Here is a 27714-nt window from a genome sequence, read left to right as displayed (position 1 = left end):
TCCGAGTCCTTCACTGTTTTCCGGGCGGACAGAACGGAAGAATCCGGGAAATCCAAGGGCGGAGGAGTCTGCTTCTTGACCAATAATAACTGGTGCAATCCTGGGAATATTAAGACGCTTTCTCGTTCCTGCTCGCTGGACCTGGAACATCTAACTATCTTATGCCGACCATTCTACCTACCCCGGGAGTTCAGCTCGGTGATCATCACAGCCGTCTATATCCCACCGCATGCGGACACCGACGTGGCACTGTCCACCCTACACAATGTGTTGTGTCAACACCAAAACAAGAACCCTGATGCGGCTGTGCTGGTGGCTGGAGACTTCAATAGGGGAAATCTCAAAAAGGTCATGCCCAACTTCTACCAACACATCACGTGTGTCACCAGGGGGGAAAGAACTTTGGACCACTGCTACACGCCGTTCAGGAAAGGCTACAAGGCCGTTTCTCTCCCTCCTTTTGGGAAATCTGACCACGCTGCCATTTTCCTGCTGCCGGAGTACAAACAACGGATAGTACGGGAAGCGACAGTGACGAGGGACGTAAAGCGGTGGGCTGACCATTCAGAGGCCATGCTGCAAGATGCACTGAGTGATGTCGACTGGAACATGTTCCAAGCAAGTTCCAGAGACGTAAATGAGTTTGCGGAAGCGGTTACGGACTTAATTGCCACAATAGCCGATACCATCATCCCCACGGTAAGGGTCAGTATCTTCCCTAACCAAAAACCCTGGGTGGACAGGTCTATTCGCGTGGCCTTGAATGCTCGCACCGCTGCTTACAACTCTGGCCTGGCATCCGGCAACATGGACGACTACAAGGGAGAGTCCTACCGACTGCGAAGGGCAGTGAAGGATGCAAAAAAGAGGTACCGGGACAAGATGGAGTCACAGATGGAGCAGCAGTACACCAGGCGCCTTTGGCAGGGGCTACGGACTATAACTAGCTACAGGTCCAACACCCCCTCAACCGGAAGTGCCGGCTCCTCCTTAGCTGATGACCTGAACTCTTTTTACGCACGATTCGAGACGGGTAACACCACCAGCTCGCCGTCTAAAAACAGCACCGAAGGGGCGCTGGCTAGCGAGGCTGGAGGGGGATCCACCCCCGGGGATGTGCACACATTCTCGGTGTCCGAGCATGAGGTGAGGTGGGCTCTGACGCGTGTGAACATGAGTAAAGCTGGAGGCCCAGATGGTATATCTGGGCGAGTACTAAAGTCTTGTGCTACTCAGCTTGCTCCAGTGCTCACCACAATATTCAACCTCTCCTTGGCAAAGTCCGTGGTCCCTGCATGCTTCAAAAGATCCATCATTGTACCGGTGCCAAAGAATGCCTCTCCAGCGTGTTTAAATGACTACCGACCGGTGGCCCTCACCTCGGTTGTCATGAAATGCTTTGAGAGGCTAGTCAAGAAGCACATCTGTGCCCTCCTTCCTCGCAACATGGACCCACTACAGTTCGCATACCGTCCGAACAGGTCCACGGATGATGCGGTCTCCCAGGTTCTACACACCGCTCTCTCTCATCTGGACAGCCAGGGGGGCTATGTGAGGATGCTGTTCATTGACTTTAGTTCAGCATTCAACACAATAGTCCCCAGCAGACTGGTTGAGAAGCTGCTGGAACTGGGGCTTAGCACCCCTCTGTGTGCCTGGGTCCTGGACTTTCTCACTGCCAGGCCCCAAGTGGTCAGGATGGGGGAACACACATCTAGCTCCCTCACCCTGAACATAGGATCCCCCCAGGGCTGCGTCCTTAGCCCCCTACTGTACTCCCTGTACACACATGACTGTGGGGCCAGGTTCAGCTCAAACTCCATCATCAAGTTTGCTGATGACACTGTGGTGGTGGGCCGGATCTCCAACAACGATGAGAAGGCCTACCGGGAGGAGGTGGCTGATCTGGCACTCTGGTGTCAGGACAATAGCCTCCTCTTGAATGTCACTAAAACAAAGGAGCTGATTGTGGACTTCAGAAGGGCTAAACATCCAAGGACGTACACGCCACTGGAGATAAATGGGTCTATTGTGGGTAGGGTGAGCAGTTTCAACTAATTGGGAGTCCGCATCGCAGAGGATCTGACGTGGGCAACGCACATTGCCGCACTGGTGGGTAAGGCTAAGCAGCGCCTTTACCACCTTAGACAACTGAGGAAATTCAGAGTGTCGCTGAGGATCCTTCATTGCTTCTACTCTGGGGCTGTAGAGAGCATCCTGTCCGGCAACATTACAGTCTGGTTTGGGAACAGCTCTGCCCAGGACAGGATGGCCCTGCAGAGAGTAGTGCGTTCGGCAGAACGCACCATGGGAACTACACTCGTCCCCCTGCAGGACCTATACATCAGGAGGTGCAGATCCAGAGCAAGCAAGATCATGAGGGACCCCTGCCTCCCCAGTAACGGACTGTTCCAGATGCTACGATCAGGCAAACGCCTCCGCTGTCACGCTGTGAAAACGGAGAGGATGAGACGGAGCTTCTTCCCACAGGCCATCAGGACTGTCAACTTTTATAACCCCAGAGCCTAAATTTTTGTCGACACTTTTTGTGCTATGTTTAGTAACTTATTAACTTTATTTATATGCTGTAACTGTAATTCTTTTTGTGCACAACCCGCAGGCATTGCCACTTTCATTTCACTGCACATCGAGTATGTGTATGTGACAAATAAATTTGACTTGACTTGACTTGACTTGACTTGTCTCTGGCGCTGTAAAGCAGTAGGTCTTGTGCTACACCACCATGTTAGAGACAGTTCGAGACAGCTCCAGTGGATGCACTTTACCAGTACAGATGTCATAAGGTTTGCATAAGAAATTTTAGCTAAAAGTAAAGCGCATGAATAGAAAAAAAAAAAGAGCCGGTCGCAAGACTGATTAGATTGTAAGTTGCAAAGTGGAAGAGTAATGTGTGCAGATAACAAGTGGCATTCCACAAGCATGCTTTTGGGGTGCCAACTAACATTAATGATGCCATATAATATAAAGGACAATTTCAAACTTGAGTTCATCAAAAGCAAAAAAATTGGTGCAACATTCATTATTGTGGATACGTAACGTAAGTCACTGATAGAGTGGACAAAATGATTAAACATTTCAATGTAGGTCAGAGCGAGGTTATCCACCATGGACCAGAGTGCATAGAATTATTATTTAAATTGTGAAAAGCCAGGAATAATGGAACTTAAAGTAGCGGGATCAAGAATCAGGAGACATAGGTTTAAGATGAGAAGGGGAAAGATTTAAAAAGAATCTGAGGGGCACCTTTTTCACACAGAGGGTGGAAGCAGGGGCCTACGTATGGAAAATAGTGCCTCTGGCAAGCACTGAAATTATATTGTCTATAAACCGAATGCACAGCTATCATGAGCAGCAAAGGCACATAAAAGGTGTATAGCACTTATAGTTCCTTTATTGCAAGGAAATACTGCAATCCAATATTCAATTGTTTAGGGGACGCAAAAGTAAAATCGATTAAAGGCGGCGCTTGTGCTCGTCTGCCTTGGATGCAGAGTTGGAATGGGGGCACGGAACTGTGGACTGATTTGGTGCAAGTGGTATTCACTTGTTTAAATACAACTGCTCGCGATATTTATTAGCCAAGTCAAGTCAAGTCAATTTTATTTGTATAGCACATTTAAAAACAACCCGCGTCGACCAAAGTGCTGCACATCAGTTCAGGTACTAAGAACGAACATACAATGGCACACAAACATAACAGCACATACATAAACAGTTATACATTAGTTATATAGGATACATCGTTCCCCCCTCTCCCCTCAATACTTTGCAAACTACTTTCCATTACACTTACGCTAGAGAACAAACGTCCTTGGCGAGGAGGGCTTAATAGAAACCGCTCTGTGGCGCCCCCTTCCTGTGGTGCCCAGGACACGTGCCATAGCCGCCATACGCTAGATACGCCACTGGGTGGTGGGTGCATGGAATGAGCTGCCAGAGGAGGTCATTGAGGCCGTTTCGACTAGGCTTGTATACACTGGAATTTAGAAGGATGAGAAGGGATCTTATCGAAACGTATAAGATTATTAAGGGGTTGGACACGTTAGAGGCAGGAAACATGTTCCCAATGTTGGGGGAGTCAAGAACCAGGGGCCACAGTTTAAGAATAAGGGGTAGGCCATTTAGAACTGAGATGAGGAAAAACTTTTTCAGTCAGAGAGTTGTGAATCTGTGGAATTCTCTGCCTCAGAGGGCAGTGGAGGCCAATTCTCTGGATGCATTCAAGAGAGAGCTAGATAGAGCTCTTAAGGATAGCGGAGTCAGGGGGTATGGGGAGAAGGCAGGAACGGGGTACTGATTGAGAATGATCAGCCATGATCACATAGAATGGCGGTGCTGGCTCAAAGGGCCGAATGGCCTCCTCCTGCGCCTATTGTCTATTGTCTATTGTCTAACAACAAAAGGCATTTGGGCAGGTGCATGGATAGGAAAGGCTCAGATGGATATCGGCCAAACGAGGGCAGGTAGAACGAGTGCAGATGGGCCATCTGGGTCGGCATGGGAGAATTGGGCCGAAGGGCCTGTTTAATTGCTCTTTGACCCAGAACAGATTTTGCTCCATCAGAAACTAAACACACTATTCCAGCTGTGGTTCAATCAAATGTTATGAGGTTGTACTAAGACCTCTCTGCCCTTACACCCTATGCCATAGCTGACAAAGCAACATATTCTGCATGCCTTCTTACTGCGTTATGGTAACTATCTAAATGTTGAGCATTGACATATTATCTACTTGGGCAGCTTCATTGCTTACAAACATGGTCCAACATTGCACCAATCTCTATGTGGTGACACAAACAATGATCTCCTGGACATAGATTAAAATTTTTACCTCATTTTCTCACTATGAAGTGATCACTGTTAATAATGTACCATACCATGCGATAAAACTTTATTCATCCTCCGGATGGGCAATTGGTCTGCCAGCAGTCACAACACACAACAATGTACATGAAAACTTCAAATTAAGATTAAATTAAAAGTGAGGAAAAAAAAGAAAAAAAAGCCAAACGGCTGTTTGTCTGGCTGGCGTGTGCACAGCGCCTTAACCCCGAACGACCGAACAAACAAACAAACAAACAAACAAACGCAGGCTTATCTCCAGGGCAGAGGATTCTAAAACTAGAGTGCCCCCCTCCTCCCCCACACAGGGCCCCTATTTGTTCTCCCACCGTTCCTCACGGCATTCCCCCCCACGCCGGGTCCTCCATTGTCTTCCCCTCCCCCCTCACGCTCATCGACCATTCATCGCAGGCCGATCCCGAGACTCCCATTGCCGCCAAGGCTCCCGCTGTCGAGGCTCCCATCGCCACCACCGCTGAGGCTCCTTCCGCCCAGACAGGCCTCGCCGCCCGGCTTCTCCACAGTCCCCTGGGAGGCCTGTGGGCTGAGTCGGGCCTACTGGGGAGCGTTCCGGTTGTCGGTCGTCGTTCCGGTTGTCGGTCGTCGTTCCGGTCGGCGGCCGGTTGATCGGGCCCGCGCAACTCCCCGGCACCCTCTCGCCCCGTGCGGCGTCTAAAGTGTTGTTCCCTTCCCCTATAACTCTAGTCCTCCTATATCTCCTTGTGACTTGACACATATTGAGTATAGAATTTGGGAGGTCTTGTTGCAGTGATATAAGTCGTGGTGAGGCCGCATTTAGAGTATAGTGTTCAGTTCTGGGCACCATGTTACATGAAAGATGTTGTCAAGCTGGAACAGGTACAGAGGAGATTTACGGAGATGTTGCCAGGACTCGAGGGCCTGAGCTATCGGGAGAGGTTGAGCTGGCTGGAACACTATTCCTTGGAGTGCAGGAGGATGAGAGGTGATCTTATAGAGATGTATAAAATCTTGAGAGGAATACACAGAGTCTCTTGGCCAGATTAGGGAATCGAGGACCAGAGGACATAGGCTTATGGTGAGGGGGGAAAGATTTAATAGGAACGTGAGGGGTAACATTTTCACACAAAGGGTGGTGGGTATATGGAACGAGCTGCTGGAGGAGGTATTTGAGGCAGGTATTATTTCAACGTTTAAGAAACATTTGAACAGATACATGGATAGGGCAGGTTCAGAGAGATATGGGCCAAACGCAGGCAGGTGAGACTAGCGTAGATGAGATATGTTGGTCGGGTGGGTAAATTGGGCCGAAGGACCTATTTCCACGCTCAATGACTCTATGACAATATCTGCTCCACTATCTCATGCTGATTGTTCAGAGGTCAGTAGTATTAGCCCAGCATACTCATTCTGTTTTTTTTTTCTTGCGTATGGCGTGCACAGCCTCAAGGGTAGACATCCAGGCCAGGGCAGCATCAGTTGCTGGGTGGATGGCCTTGATGCCACCAGGGACAAGCCTCAGTGAGCGGTCATTCATGATGTGTGGGATGGTCTGGTCTGGATATCCGCAGTCACAAGCAGGGCTGTCTGTCTGTCATCCCCCACTTGTGCAGGTGATGGGCTGTTCTTGCATGGAGGGTGCGGATCCTGTTCAGGGTCGGCCATTGCTCGCGATGGAGGTCAGATCCCGGTGGTTTCACTGTGGGGTCTGTGATCACCTCTCCGTTGTTGGTGTTGGCGTCTTTCCAGGCTCTGCACCACTCAGTCTTGGGGTCAAAGTCTTCCAGGGATTCGGCTGAAGACCCGAAGGGTTTGCAGAAGGGACTTCAGGTGCATGTTGGGCAGATTGTTCAAGTCAGCATGGATGGGAAGGTGCATGCATATGCAGCAAACTCATTGCCTTTTATTTTATTTCAAACCTGTACCCATATGGTTTTAAAGAGCAATCTAAGACATCCTCTGCAATGGTTGATCAATCAACCAATGGCCCTTCCTCTATTTCATCCACCCCCATCATATTTGAAGTTTCTATACCCTGGAATGGTGAGTGGCCTCTCCTATCCCTCCATCAACTACGTTTCAAGAATTGCAACAATATCATTTGCCAATGAACTGATCAACACTTTAACGTTCATCTGTTCAACAGTCAGGCACCTAGTGGTATTTGGTTTTATTATTGCCACTGTACACAGATGCAATGAAAAGCTTTGTTTTGTGGGCTGTTGAGGCAAATCATACCATGGATGAGATCATCAGGTAGGGCAAAAGAGAAAATAAAGGGTGCAGAATGAAGTGTTGTATCTAACAAAGAAAGTGCAGGCAATTAAAAGCGCAAGAGCGACAACAAGGTAGATTGGAAGATTTGGAGAGCATCCCTAGCATTCCAGAGGTCCATTCAAGTGACTGATAACAGTGGGGAAGAAGCTTTTTCTGAATCTAGTGCTTGTGCTTTCAAGCTTTTGTGTCTTCTGCCAGATGGGTGGATGGAGAAGAGAGAATGACCTGAGGGTTTTTGATTGTGTTGGCTGCTTTCCTGAGCCAGCAGGGATTGAAGATGGAATCGATAGGGGTGGGGGAGAGGGAGGGCCGGAGGCTGGTTTGCTTGATGAAATGGGCTTGGTCTCAACTCTCTGCAGTTGCATGCAGTCAGGTGTGGAACTCCTTACATTAACATAGATTTACTTTTCCAATTGTCTCATGGACAAGGTTAGGCGTTATGTTTGGAAGGAGACAGCTTTGGTGACACAGGTATTTCAGCAGTAGAGCTGCTACCTCACAGCGCCAGAGACCCAGGTGGCACAGCGGTAGAGTTGCTGCCTTACAGCAAATGCAGCCCCGGAGACCCAGGTTCGATCTTGACTACGGGTGCTGTCTGTACGGAGTTTGTACGTTCTCCCCGTGACCTGCGTGGGTTTTCTCCGAGATCTTCGGTTTCCTCCCACACTCCAAAGACGTACAGGTTTGTAGGTTAATTGGCTTGGTGAATGTAACAATTGTCCCTAGTGGGTGTAGGATAGTGTTAATGTGCGGGGATCGCTGGTCGGCGCGGACCCGGTGGGCCGAAGGGCCTGTTTCCGCGCTGTATCTCTAAACTAAACTAAACTAAACCCAGGTTCAATCGTTACTATGGCTGCTGTCTGTGCGGAGTTTGTACGCCATCCCTGTGACTTTGTGGGTTTTCTCCGGGTGTTCAGGTTTCATTCCACATTCCAAAGATGTGCAAGTTTGTAGGTTAATTGACTTCTGTAAATTGTCTCTGGTGTGTAGGATGTGAAAGTGGAATAATATCAAAATAGCGTACAGGTGATCAATGGTTGGCATGGACTCAGTTGGCTGAAGGGCCTCTTTCCATGCTGTATGTCTAAATTAAAAGTGTAGATGAGGCATGTTGGTCGGTGTGAACAAGTTGGGCCGAAGGGCCTGTTTCCATACTGTATGGGTCTATGAATCTATGATTCCATGATTCTTAAAACTGAACAATAAATTAAGAATACGAAAAGTATCTTTTCTGCAAAGATCCCATTAAATCATATCTGATGTACTGATATTAATCTGGGTTTCACACCATAGAAAAAATCGGAAGAAAGAGCAAAGACTTATCAGAATGTTACCTTGCCTCCAAGGGTTAGATTCTGAGCAGAATTTCTAAAGTAGGTTTTTATTTTCCAGATTACTTTTTGGGGTTTATGAACTTAAGCAGGAAATGTTAAAAAAAAAACTGCCACAATATCTGTACGTAAATAGGAATTGCTGAAATTCTATCACAAGATGGCGCAGAAGTTATTTAATTTCCCATTAATTGTTTCATGGTTATCTTTAATTTTGATAGAATGAAAGAGAAGTATTTGAGAATAAGGTTAGGAGGGAGAGATGGATCAGCCATGATTGAATGGCGGAGTAGGCTTGATTGGCCTAATTCTGCTCCTATCCCTTATGACCTTATGACCATTTTTCTACTCGGTTATGGCAACCGAGCCAAGGAGACGATTTTTGAATTGGAGCCAGTGCGCTTGGGAAGATGTGTTCTCCATGTTACAGCTTATAATGCAGAGCGAGGAATCCAGACAATGTTGGAACATCTGGCTAGGCAGCCTGCTCCAACATCTTGCTGAAGAATTGGCAGGTGAAGCCATGTACCAAGGATGCCTGCCATATTCGTGGCAACTCCTATTCATACCTGGGTTCCAAAACTCAATTACATTGCCTCCAATGGAAATATTTTATTCTTTAAAACAAAGTCCAACGCTCACCACTACTAAATTCAACATTACAAATTGAAATATTAACTTATCAGGTAGTGAGGTGAGTTACAGACTTTAATGCAATCTGCCCCAACTCTTTGGCAATACATTCTTATATTTAGGCTCAAATAAACACTGCTACAAAATATTTACATTTGTTATAAACAACAAAATCCAAAGGTAAACAATGTGTATTTTCTCCAAGTGATTGGTGACATTCTGTGAATAAAACAAAAGCCAACCTGATATAATTTAACCAGAGTCTGGAATTTGAACAGATAATAAACGTATACCCATGATTTACAGACGGTGGATTTACAGAGATATGGATGCTCTGTAATTAGAGTGGGACATAAATTTCTGTATGTGTAAGAAGGAACTGCAGATGGTAGTTTAAACCGAAGATACACACAGAACGCTGGAGTAACTCAGCAGGTCAGGCAACATCTCTGGAGAAAAGGAATGGGTGACGTTTCGGGTTAAGACCCTTCTTCAGACTCGTTTCGGGTCGAGACCCTACTTCAGACTCAGTCTGAAAAAGGGTCTCGATCTGAAACATCATCTATTCCTTTTCTCCAGGGTTACTCCAGAGATGACTGAGTTACTCCAGCGTCTGAGTTACTCCAGCGTTCTGTGTCTATCATAAGTTTCGGTATGTTGCGGAGCTGTAGCCCACTGTTGGCATCACTGGCTCTCCCTGGTGCAGACTATGCCAAAGAGAATTGTGTTCAGAGCGATAAGCTAAAGTTATTGTGACAGGTTCACTGAGATGAAAGTGAACCATATATCAACTTAATAATTAACCAACTTAAAAATTGACCAACAGCGTTGGGGCATGGTCAGAACTTCAGGTAGCGCAGCGGTAGAGTTGCTGCTTTACAGCGAATGCAGCGCCGGAGACTCAGGTTCGATCCTGACTACGGGTGCTGCACTGTAAGGAGTTTGTACGTTCTCCCCGTGACCTGCGTGGGTTTACTCCGAGATCTTCGGTTTCCTCCCACACTCCAAAGACGTACAGATATGTAGGTTAATTGGCTGGGTAAATGTAAAAAAAAAATTGTCCCTAGTGGGTGTAGGATAGTGTTAATGTACGGGGATCACTGGGCAGCACGGACTTGGAGGGCCGAAAAGGCCTATTTCCGGCTGTATATATATGATATGATATGATATGATGAAAGTACGCCCAAAATGAGAGTCCATGGAAGTCATTGGTGTTGACTTATTCAAACACAAACCAGTTTTGTTTGGTGTTCTGTGGCTGGATTCAACAGGGTGGGCCAAAAGATCTTTCCCCTACAGTTTGATTCTGATTACATCCTCAGATGTAATGTGGACGCAGCCCAGCCCATCACACAAACCAACCTCCCACCCATTGACTCCATTTATACCTCACGCTGCCTCGGCAAGGCCAGCAGCATAATCAAGGACAAGTCGCACCCCCTGGCCACTCCTGCTTCTCATTCTTTATCTCTGTTATCTCTCTCTTGCCCATTCTCCCCATCTTTTCTTCACTCAGTGTGAGTTCTTCCATCCGTTATTGATGCAGATTTTTTGTTTCTGATTTCATTTTACATTCAGGAAATTAACTTATATCAGACACCATCAGTCCTCATTAGTTCTTGCCGTGTCCTTTATCTCAATCATTGAGTAAATAAATGTTCCTCAAATACTTCACAAACAATTTCCAGGCTAGATGCAGTAAAAATGTTCCCGATGTTGGGGGAGTCCAGAACCAGGGGTCACAGTTTAAGAATAAGGGGTAGGCCATTTAGGACTGTGATGAGGAAACACTTTTTCACCCAGAGAGTTGTGAATCTGTGGCATTCTCTGCCACAGAAGGCAGCGGAGGCCAATTCACTGGATGTTTTCAAGATAGAGTTAGATATAGCACTTAGGGCTAACAGAATCAGGGGATATGGGAAGAAAGCAGGAACGGGGTACTGATTTTGGATGATCAGCCATGATCATATTGAATGGTGGTGCTCGTTTGAAGGGCCGAATGGCCAACTCCTGCACCTATTTTCTATATTTCTATGTTTCAATGTTTCTTTATGTCTCCTAGCAGTATATTGAAAGTCACTCCATGTTATATTTTGTTTTAACTGTGTTGACCTTTCATCTGACAGCTTCCCTCACAGAACTGCTATCTCTATTACTGAACAATTTAGCAACTTCAGATCTAACAATTTAACAATTTAGAACTTGCCCCGATATCGTGTTTTTCACAAATTCTGATGTATTTGAATGACATTAAGGTACTTTGAAAAGTGGCCAGCTCTTATAAAAAGGCTTAGAAATTAATTTACAGATGACAATATCTTGAGTCCAGAAATTAATTAAGTGGTTCGGTGAAATGTTTTATATAAAATCACAAGAGTAGATGTGGAAATGCTCAATGTATCAGATCAGCAAATCTACCACAGATTTTACATTTGAAGAAGTCTCCTTGATTTCTCTCTCCACAGATGCTTTTCAGAATGGCAGGCAGTGGCGAGTGGAGTGCCGCAAGGCTCGGTGTTGGGGCCGAAATTGTTTACCATATATATTAATGAATTGGATGAAGGAATTAGAAGCAACACTAGCAAGTTTGCGGATGACACAAAGCTGGGTGGCAGTTTGAACTGCGAAGAGGATGTTAGGAGGTTGCAGGGTGACCTGGACAGGTTGAGTGAGTGGGCAGATGCGTGGCAGATGCAGTATAATATAGATAAATGTGAGGTTATCCACTTTGGTGGCAAAAACAAGGAGGCAGATTATTATCTCAATGGTGTCAGGTTAGGTAAGGGGGAAGTGCAGCGAGACCTGGGTGTCCTTGTTCACCAGTCACTGAAAGTTGGCGTGCAGGTACAGCAGGCAGTGAAGTAGAGGATTTCAATATAGGAGTAATGAGGTTCTTCTGCAGTTGTATAGGGCCCTGGTGAGACCACATTTGGAGTATTGTGTACAGTTTTGGTTTCCTAATTTGTGGAAGGACATCCTTGTAATTGAGGCAGTGCAGCGTAGGTTCACGAGATTGATCCCTGGGATGGCGGGACTGTCATATGAGGAAAGATTGGAAAGACTAGGCTTGTATTCACTGGAGTTTAGAAGGATGAGAGGGGATCTTATAGAGACATATAACATTATAAAAGGACTGGACAAGCTCGATGCAGGAAAAATGTTCCCAATGTTGGGCGGGTTCAGAACCAGGAGCCACAGTCTTAGAATAAAGTGGAGGCCATTTAAAACTGAGGTGAGAAGGAAATTTTTCACCCAGAGAGTTGTGAATTTGTGGAATTCTCTGCCACAGAGAGCAGTGGAGACCAAAGCACTGGATGGATTTAAGAGAGAGTTAGATAGAGCTCTAGGGGCTAGTGGGATCAAGGAATATGGGGAGAGGTTGGGCACAGGTTACTCTGATTGTGAATGATCAGCCATGATCACAATGAATGGCGGTGTTGGCTCGAAGGGCCAAATGGCCTCCTCCTGCACCTATGTTTCTATGTTTCTATGCTGACTGAACATCATTGGTGGAGTGCATACACAAAGTTCAACAACTATTGACTTGGCAACAAGGATGCTAGCAACCATGCTAGCAACTGAAATAAGTTTAAGCGATCTTGTATTTTTTTATCTTCATAAAGAAACTGGTCTTACAGGTTACATCTGAAATCAAAAAACTGAAAATGTTTTTTTGTTTCTCCCCATATCCCTTCATTCCGCTAGCCCCTAGATCTCTATCTAACTCTCTTTTAAATTCAGTGAATTTGCCTCCACTGACTTCTGTGGCAGAGAATTCCACAAATTCACAACTCTCTGGTGAAAAAGTTTTTCTCACCTCAGTTATTAAATGGCCTCCCCTTTATTCTTAGACTGTGCCCCCCTGGTTCTGCTCTACTGTGTAAAGTCTGCTGAGTGATTTTACTTTGTATTCAACAACAAAGAATTTCACTGTACAATACATGTGACAATAAAGTTTCATTGAATCCTTCAAGCAGCTATGCATTCTGAAGCTAACATCCCTCTGGATATCAATGCTGTCAAAAGGTCCTCATCATCATATATATACAGCCGGAAACAGGCCTTTTCGGCCCTCCAAGTCCGTGCCGCCCAGCGATACCCGTACATTAACACTATCCTACACCCACTAGGGACAATTTTTTTTTACATTTACCCAGCCAATTAACCTACATACCTGCACGTCTTTGGAGTGTGGGAGGAAACCAAAGATCTCGGAGAAAACCCACGCAGGTCACGGGGAGAACGTACAAACTCCTTACAGTGCAGCACCCGTAGTCAGGATCGAACCTGAGTCTCCGGCGCTGCATTCGCTGTAAAGCAGCAACTCTACCGCTGCGCTACCGTGCCGCCCAGTCCTGCCATTAACTGTGTAGTATCTCCTTACATTTGACCTCCCATAATTCTGATTGAGAGTCTGACCTGACTGAACCCTATTTGCATTTGTTCCTCCGCAGATGCTGCCTGACCTTCTGACCATCTCCAGCATTTTCTGCATCTATTTTAGAATCCCAGCCTTTGGAGTGTTTTGCTTCTCCATTGCATAATAGCCTCTTCTAAGTTGCTTGATCCTCTCTGGTCCTTTTAATCTATCTTGGGTAATATGGCATTTTCCTCTTCAGATAATATGGTCCTTCAAAAGTAATTTTAAACTAAAGAAGTTTGGGCAGTCATGGTGGCGCAGCGGTAGAGTTGCCGCCTTAAAGTGAATGCACCGCCGGAGACCCGGGTTCGATCCTGACTACGGGCGCTGTCTGTACGGAGTTTGTACGTTCTTCCCGTGACCTGCGTGGGTTTTCTCCGAGATCTTCGGTTTCCTCCCACACTCCAAAGACGTACAGGGTTGTAGGCTAATTGGCTTTGCAAATGTAAAAATTGTCCCTAGTGGGTGTAGAATGGTGTAAATGTGCGGGGATCGCTGGTCGGCGCGGACCCGGTGGTACGAAGGGCCTGATTCCGTGCTAAAGTGACCGGGAATGTGGTATTCCCACAAACCTTATTACAATGTGTAGGAACCGCAGTTGTTGGTTTACACTGAAGATAGACACAAGATGCTGGAGAAACTCAGCGGGTCAGGCAGCATCTCTGGAGAGAAGGAATGGGTGACGTTTCGGGTCGAGACCCTTCTTCGGTCTCTGAAGAAGTCTTGTTTGAAAAGTCTGAAGATGCCTAGAGTCTGAAGAAGGGTCTCGACCCGAAACATCACCCATTCCTTCTCTCCAGAGATGCTGCTGAGTTACTCCAGCATTTAGTGTCTACCTTCGGGTAACACCTTGCGAGGTGCATTTTGATTTTTCAACTCAGTCAAGCACCGCAAAAGCTTCAACGGCTTTAAAATCTCTCCACTCCGTTGCACTTTGCAGGTGTCTCCATTGATCAAGCCCCCAGTTTAAAATCAGTGCTTGTGATCGCACTGTGCTGCGGGCAGGCAGATAATGATTTTCTTTTTAGTGGACTCGGTTCCACGGAATCGATCGCATTTATTCTTTCGCCACAAATGAATTCAACTGGTGCAAATATTATTCAATTTGCCACGTGCAAACATTTATCAGAGGACATGGATTTGTATGTAATGGGAGCAGTGGGAATCTTTGGATGCAGTTGGTTGCTTGAGTCAGGCAGAAATGTATGTTTAGTTCTATGCAGAGGCCTTTGAGTTTCTCGTTTATACGTAGGTCATTAGGCAGCTATTTCTCACAGACTTTCGCTTGTACCCATTTATCACACAGTTTCGCTGAGTCTAACTACACTGGTAATTAGTTTCCGCCGAACCTCTACTGCATATGCACGGTTGAACAATAATAAGTTAGTGACACATTGAGGAATTGCTGTGACAGAAACATAATAAGTTTGCAGGATCACATATTTTTCGCCCTCTTGTAAACAAACTGATGGAAGTATGTGCCAAGGATGAAGATCAAATTATTTTAAATAATGGCATTTTCCTCTTCAGATAACAAGGGCCTTCAAAAGTCACTTTAAACAAAAGAAAGTGGGATTCCCACAAACCTCATCACAATGTGTAGGAACTGCAGTTGCTGGTTTACACCGGAGATAGACACAAAATGCTGGAGTAAAGGGGCCTGTCCCACTTAGGCGATCCTTTAGGCGACTGCCGGCGACTGTCAAAGTCGTAGCAGATCGCCGGAAAAGATAACCGTACGACAATGACCACGACAAGCTAAGACAACCTGTAGTATAAGAAAATAACTACAGATGCTGGTACAAATCGATTTATTCACAAAATGCTGGAGTAACTCAGCAGGTCAGGCAGCATCTCGGGAGAGAAGGAATGGGTGACGTTTCGGGTCGAGACCCTTCTTCAGACTGATGTCGGGGGTGGGACAAAGGAAGGATATAGGTGGAGACAGGAAGATAGAGTAGGAGGGCAGGAGAAATCACAGAGGGGGAGCAGCGAGAGAGCATGTTGCTAAACTCTCGTCGAAGAGAGGAGGAGAACTTCTTCAAAGTGGACATACCTCGAAGAGAAATCGCAGTGGAGCAACCAGTAGTATAAGAAAATAACTGCAGATGCTGGTACAAATCGATTTATTCACAAAATGCTGGAGTAACTCAGCAGGTCAGGCAGCATCTCGGGAGAGAAGGAATGGGTGACGTTTCGGGTCGAGACCCTTCTTCAGACTGATGTCGGGGGTGGGACAAAGGAAGGATATAGGTGGAGACAGGCGACAGCAAGCTGACGATAACCGGCGGCTCAGTCTTCGCTAACTAGGACGTCCACTACGACAGGGACCACGGCAAGCAAGACAACAAACGAAAACCTGCACTTATGTGGAGGTGTCACAAGCACAACTCACACATCAACAAACCCACAGCAAGGCCCGTCCAGTGAAACTTCTAGGTATATTTTGCATTTGTTTGAAGTGCCCGTTTAGAAAAAAAAATATTTTGCACGCATTTACCCATCTTTCATATGGATATGTTGTTTTTGAATAAAGTCCATTTTTTTCATTTCTTAAAAAATAGCTGTCGGAATTTATTGAATTTCTACGTACTTTTTCATGACATGTCATTCACAGATTCTCATCGCATCCATTTTGACCATTAAAGTCAAACGCTGACACATGCGCTGCGCTACGAGAACTCTTTTCATTCATTCATTTAGATCAATGAGGCGAGCACATACACAGGCATTTCACGACGTTTATTCAAAGCCAAAGCTCAGACATAGACAAACACTACTAAAAAGATATACTGAGTTTTACTGCTGTGTTGTTTGTAGGGGGAATGCACACCTGACCATGAGGACAGCAAGGTCCAGCCAGCCCTTTTCACACATCAATGCCGCATCCGAGCATGACACCTGTGGTCTAAACCCGTCCACCCAAAAGCAGCTGCAACAGCCAGCTGTGGATTGTTGGTTGTATGTTTAGTGTTGTAGCCATAAATATCTGAATTTGATCTAATACTCTCAGCAAGTGGTTCTATAATAAGGGCAAATAAAAGTGGTGATAGTGGACATCCTTGTCTACAACCCCTAGCTAAATGAAATTTAGATGACAGCATTTGATTAGTTAATATTCTAGCTGTTGGGGATGTATATAAAAGTTTCACCCATGCACAAAAATTTTCACCTAGTTGAAATTTTTCCATCACTGAGAAAAGATAGGGCCATTCTACTTGATCAAATGCTTTTTCAGCATCTAGCGAGATGATTGCTAAATCTTCATTTAATAGTCTATTTGAATAAATTATATTAAACAAGCGTCTCAAGTTGAAAAATGAATATCGTTTGGCTATAAAGCCTGATTGATCGGGGTGTATCAATTTGTCTATAACTAGACTTAATCTCTGAGCTAAGATTTTCGCTAATATCTTCTGATCAGTATTTAAAAGAGCTATCGCCCTATACGAACCAGGGTCTTCAGAATCCTTATCTTTTTTAGGAATGAGGATTATTGTTGATTCAGTCAGAGTTTGTGGCAATCTCTGTTGTTTAAAGGCGTGACTATATACAGTTTGCAAACGTGGAGAGATCAAACCACTGAATTTTTTATAAAATTCATTATTTAAGCCATCTGTGGATTGTGGGCGGAGACCGCGATGCATGCAGTTTTACGTCTTTCATAGGAAAAAATTGTTGTTGAATAAAGTTGATTTTGGTGATTTTTTAAAAAACAGGAGTCGGAATTCATTGACTTTCTAAGTACTTTATCATGACATGTCATTCACAGAACCTAGTAGCATTCATTTTGACCATTAAAGTCAAACGCTAACACATGCGCTGCTCTGTGAGAATTCTTTTCATTCATTCATTTACAATCTCCAGCATGTTGTGCCTATCTTCGCTATAATCTCACTGTTCTGTACGCAATAAAAGAATATCACTGTGCCTTGGTGCACATGACAATAAAAGAACCATTGAACCATTGAGACCCGGGTTTGATCCCGACTACGGGTGCTGTCTGTACGGAGTTTGTACGTTCTCCCCGTGACCTGCGTGGGTTTTATCCGAGATCTTTGGTTTCCTCCCACACTCCAAAGACGTACAGGCACGTAGGTTAATTGGCTTGGTAAATGTAAAAATTGGCCCTAGTGTGTGTAGGATAGTGTTAATGTGCGGGGATCGCTGGTCGGCGCAGACCAGGTGGGCCGAAGGGCCTGTTTCCGCGCTGTATCTCCAAACTGAACTAAACCATTTCTGCACCTTCTTCAAAGCCTCCACATCCTTCCTGTTACAGGGTGACCAGAATTGCGCGCAATATTCCACACGCACTTTAGCCAAAGTCTTGTAAAGCTGCAACCAGACTTCTTGACCTTTATACTCTGTGTAATACAATACAGAAACTGGTCCTTCATCCCAACTGATTGATGCCGACTAAACTAGATCCATTTCAGTCTGAAGAAGGGTCTCGACCCGAAACGTCACCCATTCCCTCCCTCCTGAGATGCTGCCTGACCCGCTGAGTTACTCCATCATTTTGTGTCTACCTTCCATTTTGTAGTATTTGGTTGACATCCTGCTAAACCTTTCCTGCTCATGCACCAGTACAAGTAATTTTAAAATATTGTAACTGCACACACCTCTTCAACCTCCTCTGGCAGCTTGTTCCAGGCACTTACCCCCTTCTGTGTGAAAACGTTGCCCCTCAGGTCCCTTTAACATTTTTCTTCTCTCACCTTAAACCTCCGCCCTCTAGTTTTAGACTCCCCTACTCTGGGAAAAAAGACTGTGACCATGAACCTTCTCTGTGACCCTCGTGATTCAATACATAGTGACCCCTCAGCATCCTTAACTCCAGGGAGAATATCCCCAATGTATACAGTCGTTCCTTCTAACCCCAAACCCTTCAGCCCTGGCAACATCCTTGTGAAGGAAGGAACTGCCGATGCTGGGTTAAACACTAGACAATAGACAATAGACAATAGACAATTGGTGCAAGAGTAGGCCATTCGGCCCTTCGTGCCAGCACCGCCATTCACCGTGATCATCCAAAATCACTACCCCGTTCCTGCCTTCTCCCCATATCCCTTGACTCCGCTTTCATTAAGAGCTCTTTCTAACTCTCTCTTGAAAGCATCCAGGGAATTGGCCTCCACTGCCTTCTGAGACAGAGAATTCCACAGCTTCACAACTCTCTGAGTGAAAAAGGTTTTCCTCACCTCCGTTCTGAATGGCCTACCCCTTATTCTTAAACTGTGGCCCCTGGTTCTGGATTCCCCCAACATCGGGAACATGTTTCCTGCCTCTAGCGTCTCCAATCCCTTAATAATCTTATATGTTTCAATAAGATCCTCTCTCATCCTTCTAAATTCCAGCGTATGCAAGCCCAGTTGCTCCAGTCTTTTAACATACGACAGTCCAGCCAGTCCGGGAATTAACCTCGTGAACCTACGCTGCACTCCCTCAATAGTAAGAAACCAAAGATAGAGCACCTTTGCTCTGTCCGCCTGGACCTACCTGATCTCCCGGTTGCCAAACACTTTAATTCCCCTTCCCATTCCCACACTGACCATTTTGACCTAGGTATTCCATTGTCAGAGTGAGGTCAAAGGTATATTGGAGGAACAGCATCTCATATTTCGCTTGGGCAGCTTACAACCAAGACCTGCTCCTAAACATACAATGTGGCAGCAGCAGGAGAAAGAAAAATAGACAAGACATTGGCAGCATAACTCCATTTTCACCTGTGTTCTCTTTCCATTGACGTTCCCTGGCCTCTTGAGTTTTTCCGTCATTTTGAGTTTCAGGCTTTCATCATCTGCAGTTTTTTTTCTCCTCCTCATTTTACCCTCTGCTTCATACAAATGAGCACATTTTATATCCAATTCACCCCTTTCTCGTCAATCCCATGGAGCTCCGCAGCCACAACAGGCCGTGTCAAAAGTCTGGCTCTGGATCAGATGTTCAGGTAACAGATTCCTTGGCTTGAAAGAAGCACTCAAGAAAAACTAACTAAACCAGGAATGAAACTCCGGTCATGAAGCATTCAAGTGCTGATATGACGACATTCTCATCCAAAGACGATTATATAAAGAGCACTGCAAGGTTGGTCTTCGGTCAAACGATATGATCACGACACGGTGGCACAGCGGTAGAGTTGCTGCCTTACAGTGCATACAGCACCAGAGATCCGGGTTCGATCCCGACCACGGGTACTGTCTGTATGGAGTTTGTACGTTCTCCCTGTGGCCTGTGTGGGCTTTCTCCGGGAGCTCCAGTTTCCTCCCACACTCCAAAGACGTACAGGTTTGTAGGGTAATTGGCTTGGTAAAATGGTAAACTGTCCCTATTGGGTGTAGGCTAGTGTTAATGTGCGGGGATCGCAGGTCGGTGCGGACTCGGTGGGCCTAAGGGTCTGTTTCCGCACTGTATCTTTAAACTAAACAACAACAAAAAATGGTCTTTGGTCCAAGGACACCCTAGTCATGGACAATAAATATTTACAAATAACATGAAAGGTTAAATTAAGCCAGCAAACGAATTAGACTCATGATATCTTGGATTCTCTAGAAAACTGAGGAGATAGATATGAACTGCAGTTCCACATGGAAAAATATAAATCATTAGTGTGGTAACAACATAGAAACTATGCAATAACTAGAATTGTATTTAACAGGTTTAATCTAGAATAATAATGATACCTCCAACTGCTGGATCCCTGTGCAAAAGTCAATATGATAAATTACTTGTGGGGCAGAATACAAACTAGAAGAGGAATCATTGTTATACAAGGGCTCCTTTTGATGCAACTGTAGTGTTTTATGTGGTGCTTGTTACCATAACAACGAGAAGGCCATAATTAACCTGAAAAAGCACATGCTGTGCCACAAAGGTAATATCAGGGCTCAGAATCTATACACAGCAAAGAAAATAAGGGAACTGATACATATTCAATTTAGACAGCACAATTTATCATCATATTAGAGTCGTAGAGTGGTAGAGTGATACAGTGTGGAAACAGGCTCTTTGGCCCAACTTGCCCACACCGGCCAACAATGTCCCAACTACACGAGTCCCACCTGCCAGCATTTGGTCCATATCCCTCCAAACCTGTCCAATCCATGTACCTGTCTAACTGCTTGTTAAATGGGATAGTCCCTGCCTCAACTACCTCCTCTGGCAGCTTGTTCCATACACCCACCACCCCTCAGATTCCTATTAATTTTTTTGTTCCCTTCAACTTAAACCTATGTCCTCTGGTCCTCGATTCACCTACTCTGGGCAAGAGACTCTGTGCATCTACCTGGTCTATTCTTCTCATGATCTTTGACACCTGCATCATATCACCCCCAATGCTTAATTGTTAGACTTGGTTAAGATTTTTTATAAACAATGACTTCCATCATGGTATCCGAGATGATTAAAGTTGAATGGATGGCCATTGTGGAAGGAACACAAAGTTTGTGGCCTTGGAGGTTCCACTCTTTTGGGATTGTGCCGTGGCATCTTTCATGTCCATCCAAGAGCACGCTGGCAAGGCAGCAGGGTGATGCCCTGCCCGCTGGGTCACCCCCAAGTGGTGACCGGCCTCTCGTGCCAGAAAGCTGACCGCTGGCACTATCCAACAATGCCTGAGTATTCCGCTTCCAAGCAAGTTTAAAATTGATGCTAGCATTCAACTGGAACCCACATGTGGGTTGTGGGATTCCACCTGTGGAATTCTTTGCCACAGGAGGCTGCAGAGGCCAAGTCAGTGGATATTTTTTTAAGGCAGAGATAGGTAGATTCTTGATTAGTACGCGTGCCAGAGGTTACGGGTAGAATGGGGTTGGGAGGGAGAGACAGATCAGCCATGATTGAATGGTGGAGTAGACTTGATGGGCCGAATGGCCCCATTCTGCTCCTATTCCCAATGACCTTATGATCACATAATCAGGTACAAGGCCGAAGAACCAAATCAACTGGATACTTAAAGACGTTTGCCGAGGGATTTGTAAACTCATTGTAGAACATAAAACAATAGAACAATACATCGCAGGAAGAAGCCCCTCTGGCCCATGATATCTGTGCGGCGCATAATGCCAAATTACACTAACCTCCTTTGCTTGCATGTGATCCCTATCTCTCTATTCCCTGCATATAAAGTCTGCAGTCTCTTTTTTGCTCTGGTTTATTTTCACCCACATGTTTAGACCATAATGGTGTATCCTTATTCTTTTGATGAGGTTATGCTTTATTCTTAATTGTTAACTGTATGTTTGTGTTGTCATTTGTGAGCGGAGCACCAAGGCACATTCCTTGTATGTGCACATACTTGGCCAATAAACTTATTCATTCATTCATTCATTCATTCATTATTAAATCTTTTCCCCTTCACCTTAAACCTATGCCCTTTGGTCCCCGATTCGCCTACTCTGGGCAAGAGACTGTGCATCTACCCGATCTATTCCACTTATGATCTTATGCACCTCTATAAGATCACCCCTCATCCTCCTGTGCTCCAAGGAATAGAGTCCCAGCCTACTCAACCTCAGCCTGTAGCTCAGACCCTCTAGTCCTGGCAACATCCTCATAAATCTTCTCTGTTCCCTTTCCAGCTTGACAACATCTGTCCTCTAAACGGTGTGCAGAACTGAACGCAATAAGTCAACCAACATGTGTGGAGGCAGAGGCACAGTCGATGCTTCAGGTTGAGACCCTAAACCTTTTCTTTTTCCCAGTGTTCATTAAAAATTAAAATATGAATCGGTTAGAAAATCACGACAAAGAGGGAAAGTAAAATCTGCAGGTGGTGGAAAGGTGAGATTGCTAAAGAAAGTTGTGAGAAGAATCAACAGACCAGGCAGTGTTTGTGGAGAGAAAATAATAGTTAATGCTTCAGGTCGACGACCTTTCATTAAGCATTCCATTGAATAGTCTTTGACCTGAAATGGTGGCTCAATTTCTCACTCCACAGAGGCTGCCTGACCTGCAGAGTATTTTGTGCTTCGTGTGCGCATTCTTTACAGTCACAGTTTAAGAATAACGGGTAGGCCGTTTAGAACTGAGATGAGGAAAAAACTTTCCACCCAGAGAGTTGTGAATCTGTGGAATTCTCTGCCACAGAAGGCAGTGGAGGCCAATTCACTGGACGTTTTCAAGAGAGAGTTAGATTTAGCTCTTAGGTCTAACGGAATCAAGAGATATGAGGAAAAAGCAGAAACGGGGTACTGATTTTGGATGATCAGCCATGATCATATTGAATGATGGGTCTGGCACGTAGGGCCGAATGGCCTACTCCTGCACCTATTTTCAATGTTTCTATGAATCACCATACATTGTTGACCCCCCCCACCTCCTTCCCAGGTCTCCCTCTAACTTCCTGTCTCCACCTATATCCTTCCTTCATCCCGCCCCCCTGACATCAGTCTGAAGAAGGGTCTCGACCCGAAACGTCGCCCATTCCTTCTCTCCTGAGATGCTGCCTGACCTGCTGAGTTACTCCAGCATTTTGTGAATAAACACCTTCGATTTGTACCAGCATCTGCAGTTATTTTCTTATACATTGTTGACCAAGTTGAGCTGCTCTGCGATGTTACACTGTATATGACTTTGCAATTTCACACTGTCTTCATTATGATTGCTACTTCTGCAGAGTAAGTGCCCACAACGATCAGCAGAGTGTTAGCCTAATAACTTAGCGCATCCCATTAGTGGCATGATATTGTTCATTAAACTATGCAGCGGATCAAGCGAATGAGGTGAAATTTCCTTCTCATTATCAACTCCATCTTGAACCACATTGGTTGAAGAGGCACCTAATTGAAAAGACATTTTAGTTTAGTTTAGAGGTACAGCGTGGAAATAGGCCCTTCAGCCCACCGAGTCCGCGCCGCCCAGCGATCCCCGCACACTAACGCTATCCTACACACACTTGAGATCATTTACATTCATACCAAGCCAATTAATCTACAAACCTGCACGTCTTTGGAGTGTGGGAGGAAACTGGAGATAGACAATAGACAATAGACAATAGTTGCAGGAGGAGGCCATTCGGCCCTTCGAGCCAGCACCGCCATTCAATTTGATCATGGCTGATCATTCTCAATCAGTACCCCGTTCTTGCCTTCTCCCCATACCCCCTGACTCCGCTATCCTTAAGAGCTCTATCTAGCTCTCTCTTGAATGCATTCAGAGAATTGGCCTCCACTGCCTTCTGAGGCAGAGAATTCCACAGATTCACAACTCTCTGACTGAAAAAGTTTTCCTCATCTCAATTCTAAATGGCCTACCCCTTATTCTTAAACTGTGGCCCCTTGTTCTGGACTCCCCCAACATTGGGAACAAGTTTCCTGCCTCTAACGTGTCCAACCCCTTAATAATCTTATACGTTTCGATAAGATCTCCTCTCATCCTTCTAAATTCCAGTGATTCCAAATTCCCAAATCATTCGAAATTTCACCTCATTCGCTTGATCTCGGCAAAAATCCACGCAGGTCATGGGGAGAACGTACAAACTCCGTACAGACAGCGCCCGTAGTCGGGATCGAACCCAGGCGCTGTAAGGCAGCAACTCTACTGCTGTGCCACTGTGTTCTGTCCATTCTTCCGGATTCTTGCTTCTGCGGTCTCTTTAGCTTACCCCTCCCCCACTCTTTGATGGTCTAATCCCCCCCCCCCAGCTATCATCTCCTAACTACCAGATGACAAACACTGAATCTAACCTCATTAATTTCCCTCAGCTCCAATGATAATCATCTCCACATTCCCTCACTCTCACTGCAACCTCAGCCTAGTTGATTTTCCTTGCACCACTGAATTTACTCTGAAGCTGCAGCAAGTTGGTGTTTCATTGTTCTCATCCCAGTTTCATTGTCCCATCCCCGTGAATATGACACTTAAACGCAGGAATGAGTGGTTTAACCTATGATGCGCATTTGTTGCCACTGGGCCTGTACTCGCTGGAGTTTAGAAGAATGAGGGGGGACCTCATTGAAACTTACAGAATAGTGAAAGGCTTGGATAGAGTGGATGTGGAGAGGATGTTTCCACTAGTGGGAGAGTCTACGACTGGAGGTCCCAGCCTCAGAATTAAAGGATGTTCCTTTAGGAAGGAGATGAGGAGGAATTTCTTTAGTCACAGGGTGGGGAATCTGTGGAATTCTTTGCCACAGAAGGCTGGGGAGGCCAGGTCAGTGGATATATTTAAAGCAGAAATATTCTTGATTAGTACGGGTGTCAGAGGTTATGGGTAGAAGGGTGGAGAATGGGGTTAAGGTGGACTGAGCGAAGGTGTTGAGCGAAACGATCGCCGAGCCTGCGTTTGGATTCGCCGATGTAAAGAAGTAAACATCTAGAGCAGCGGATACAATGGATGAGGTTGGAGGAGGTGCAGGTGAACCTTTGTCTCACCCGGAAAGGCTGTTTGGTTCCTTGGATGGAGTTGAGGGGGGAGGTAAAGGGACAGTGAATATGGTGGAGCAGACTTGATGGGCCGAATGGCCAAATTCTACTCCTATCACTTATGATCTCATGAGACACTCTTTGACTCTTGAATCTGCCAGTGGTGAATGCACAAGTCAATCAATTATTGTTTAAAACCTTGAAGCCTTTGACTAACATTCCATCAAATAATCCCCAGGCTGTGCTGTCAGCGTCTTCAATAGCAGGACATATTTCACTGGAGGAGAATGTATGCACATGGAGAATTGCAGATTTTTATTGCTATCCTTGCCGCACAATGCATGTTGATAGATAATTGGGAATCCTGATTTGAAAGGCATAATAAGCCATGGCACTCTTTTTCTGCCACAAAGCCACTTGGTGTGTAAATACATCAGAATGCCTTGTGTTTTCAGACACAGTGGCTCCTCAATGGCCAGAACTATCAGCATTGGAATTGAGCGAAGCTTTCACTGCATAGCCCTGATTTAGTGCTTAATTAAAGCCACAATTCCCATAGAAACTGCAGGACAATTATCAACAACCTACAAGCAGGAGCTATTGAATCCACTTGAGGCAGGAGCAGAGTGATACAGTGTGGAAACAGGCTCAGAGTTTAGAAGTTGGGAGGTCATGTTGCAGTTGTATAAGACGTTAGTGAGACCGCATTTAGAGTATTGTGTTCAGTTCTGGGCACCATGTTATGGGAAAGATATTGTCAAGCTTGAAAGGGTTCAGAAAAGATTTACGAAGATGTTGCCAGGACTAGAGGGTATGAGCTCCAGGGAGAGGTTGAGTAGGCTGGGTCTCTATTCCTTGGAGTGCAGGAGGATGAGGGGAGATTTTATAGGGGTGTACAAAATTATGAGAGGAATAGATCGGGTAGATGCACAGAGTCTCTTGCCCAGAGTAGGGGAATCGAGGACCAGAGGGCATAGGTTCAAGGTGAAGGGGAAATGATTTAATAGGAATCCGAGGGGTAATTTTTTTACACAAAGGGTGGTGGGTGTATGGAACAAGCTGCCAGAGGAGGTAGTTGAGGTTGGGACTATCCCATCGTTTGAGAAACAGTTGGACAGGTACAACTACTAGTGTAGCTGGGACATGTTGGCCAGTGTGGGCAAGTTTGGCCAAATAGCCTGTTTCCACACTGTATCACTCTATGACTCTATGACCGGCCAACATGTCGCAGCTACACACATCCCACCTGCCCACGTTTGGTCCATATCTCTTCAAGCCTGTCCTACGTATAAATACACGTAAACATACGTACACACAAACCAAAATCAATAATAGGGCAATAGTGACAATAATATTGTATGTATAGGAAAAAGAACTGCAGATGCTGGTCTAAATAGAAGGTAGACACAAAACGCTGAAGTAATTCAGCCGGTCAGGCAGCATCTTGGAAGAGAAGGAATGGGTGACGTTTCGGGTCGAGACCCTTCTTCAGTCTGAAGAATAGTCTGTGTAGGCTGAAGGAGGGTCTCGACACGAGTCATCACCCATTCCTTCCCTCCAGACGTGCTGCCTGTCCCACTGAGTCACTCCAGCTTTGTGTGTCTGTCTTTCGATGTTCAGAGTTTATTTGAGGTTGTAGTGGTTAACAGCCGGAAGGAGCTGGGAAGAAGCTGTTCCTGAACGGTGAGTGTAAATCCAAAGTGAGGAGCAGAGGTCACCATTGATGTGCTCCTAAACCTCAACACTTGAAGACTGTGCAGCAACCGAAGGCAGAAAGGGATCTTATCGAAACGTATAACATTATTAAGGGGTTGGACACGTTAGAGGCAGGAAACATGTTCCCAATGTTGGGGGAGTCCAGAACAAGGGGCCACAGTTTAAGAATAAGGGGTAGGCCATTTAGAACGGAGATGAGGACAAACTTTTTCAGTCAGAGAGTTGTGAATCTGTGGAATTCTCTGCTTCAGAAGGCAGTGGAGGCCAATTCTCTGAATGCATTCAAGAGAGAGCTAGATAGAGCTCTTAAGGATAACGGAGTCAGGGGGTATGGGGAGAAGGCAGGAACCGGGGTACTGATTGAGAATGATCAGCCATGATCACATTGAATGGCAGTGCTGGCTCGAAGGGCCGAATGGCCTACTTCTGCACCTATTGTCTATTGTTTATTGAAACTGTGGAATCATTGGCGGAAGTGAAAGGTTTGGTGTCAGCAGCCACCAATAATGGTGTCCCATTTATCCTAGACAGCAGTCCATTATTGGAGAAATGGGGTTAATCACTTGTCGTTACCACAGATGTCAATTACATGGCTTCATTGAAAGTAAATTGAGCATGTCGACTGCTCTGGCCAATTCACCTTCTCTCCCTGTCTCAGCATTCCCTGCACTTGTTTCAATTGACACGGTTCACTGATAATTTCTGCTCACCATCATTAATTTGTCTTTGTAAATGCAACAATAATAAACATGTAATGGCCTTCTACGAAAAAAGTATCCCCCACTGGCACCTAAACTTCACCAGTGTAAACCACATGAAGGATTAAATGGAGGAAATAGTTGTTTCCTTAGCATGATGTGAATGGAAATACAATGCTTAGAATGAAAAGCAACGCTGTGTGTGGTCAGTTGGTGCAGGGCGTAAGAGATATAAAACAACACAGAGGAATGTCAGCATTACTAGGACCAAAACAATTCTTGAAATGGCCTCTTTGCCCTCGTGTAACCTTTCTGTAAATTAGCGTGTGATTTGGCCATAAAATTCAATTTGTCAACCTTCCGAATTAGGTAGTTTTAAATGCAAAAAATAATAAAATTCTAAAATGAATGCTGAATATACTCATCTATATAC

At 45.3% G+C, this 27714-nt stretch overlaps 1 protein-coding gene across 1 annotated transcript in view; it reads right to left on the bottom strand.

Moving 5' to 3' along the window:
• Positions 1–27714, bottom strand: part of cdh22 (cadherin 22) — an 882037-nt gene that overhangs the window by 388215 nt on the left and 466108 nt on the right. The window lies entirely within an intron of this gene.

The sequence above is a fragment of the Rhinoraja longicauda genome, chromosome 22 (genome assembly GCF_053455715.1).
Source record: "Rhinoraja longicauda isolate Sanriku21f chromosome 22, sRhiLon1.1, whole genome shotgun sequence".
Taxonomy (NCBI): Eukaryota; Metazoa; Chordata; class Chondrichthyes; order Rajiformes; family Arhynchobatidae; genus Rhinoraja; species Rhinoraja longicauda.
The sequence above is the reverse complement of the archived record's forward strand: the minus strand, read 5'-3'. Positions and strand labels throughout refer to the sequence as shown.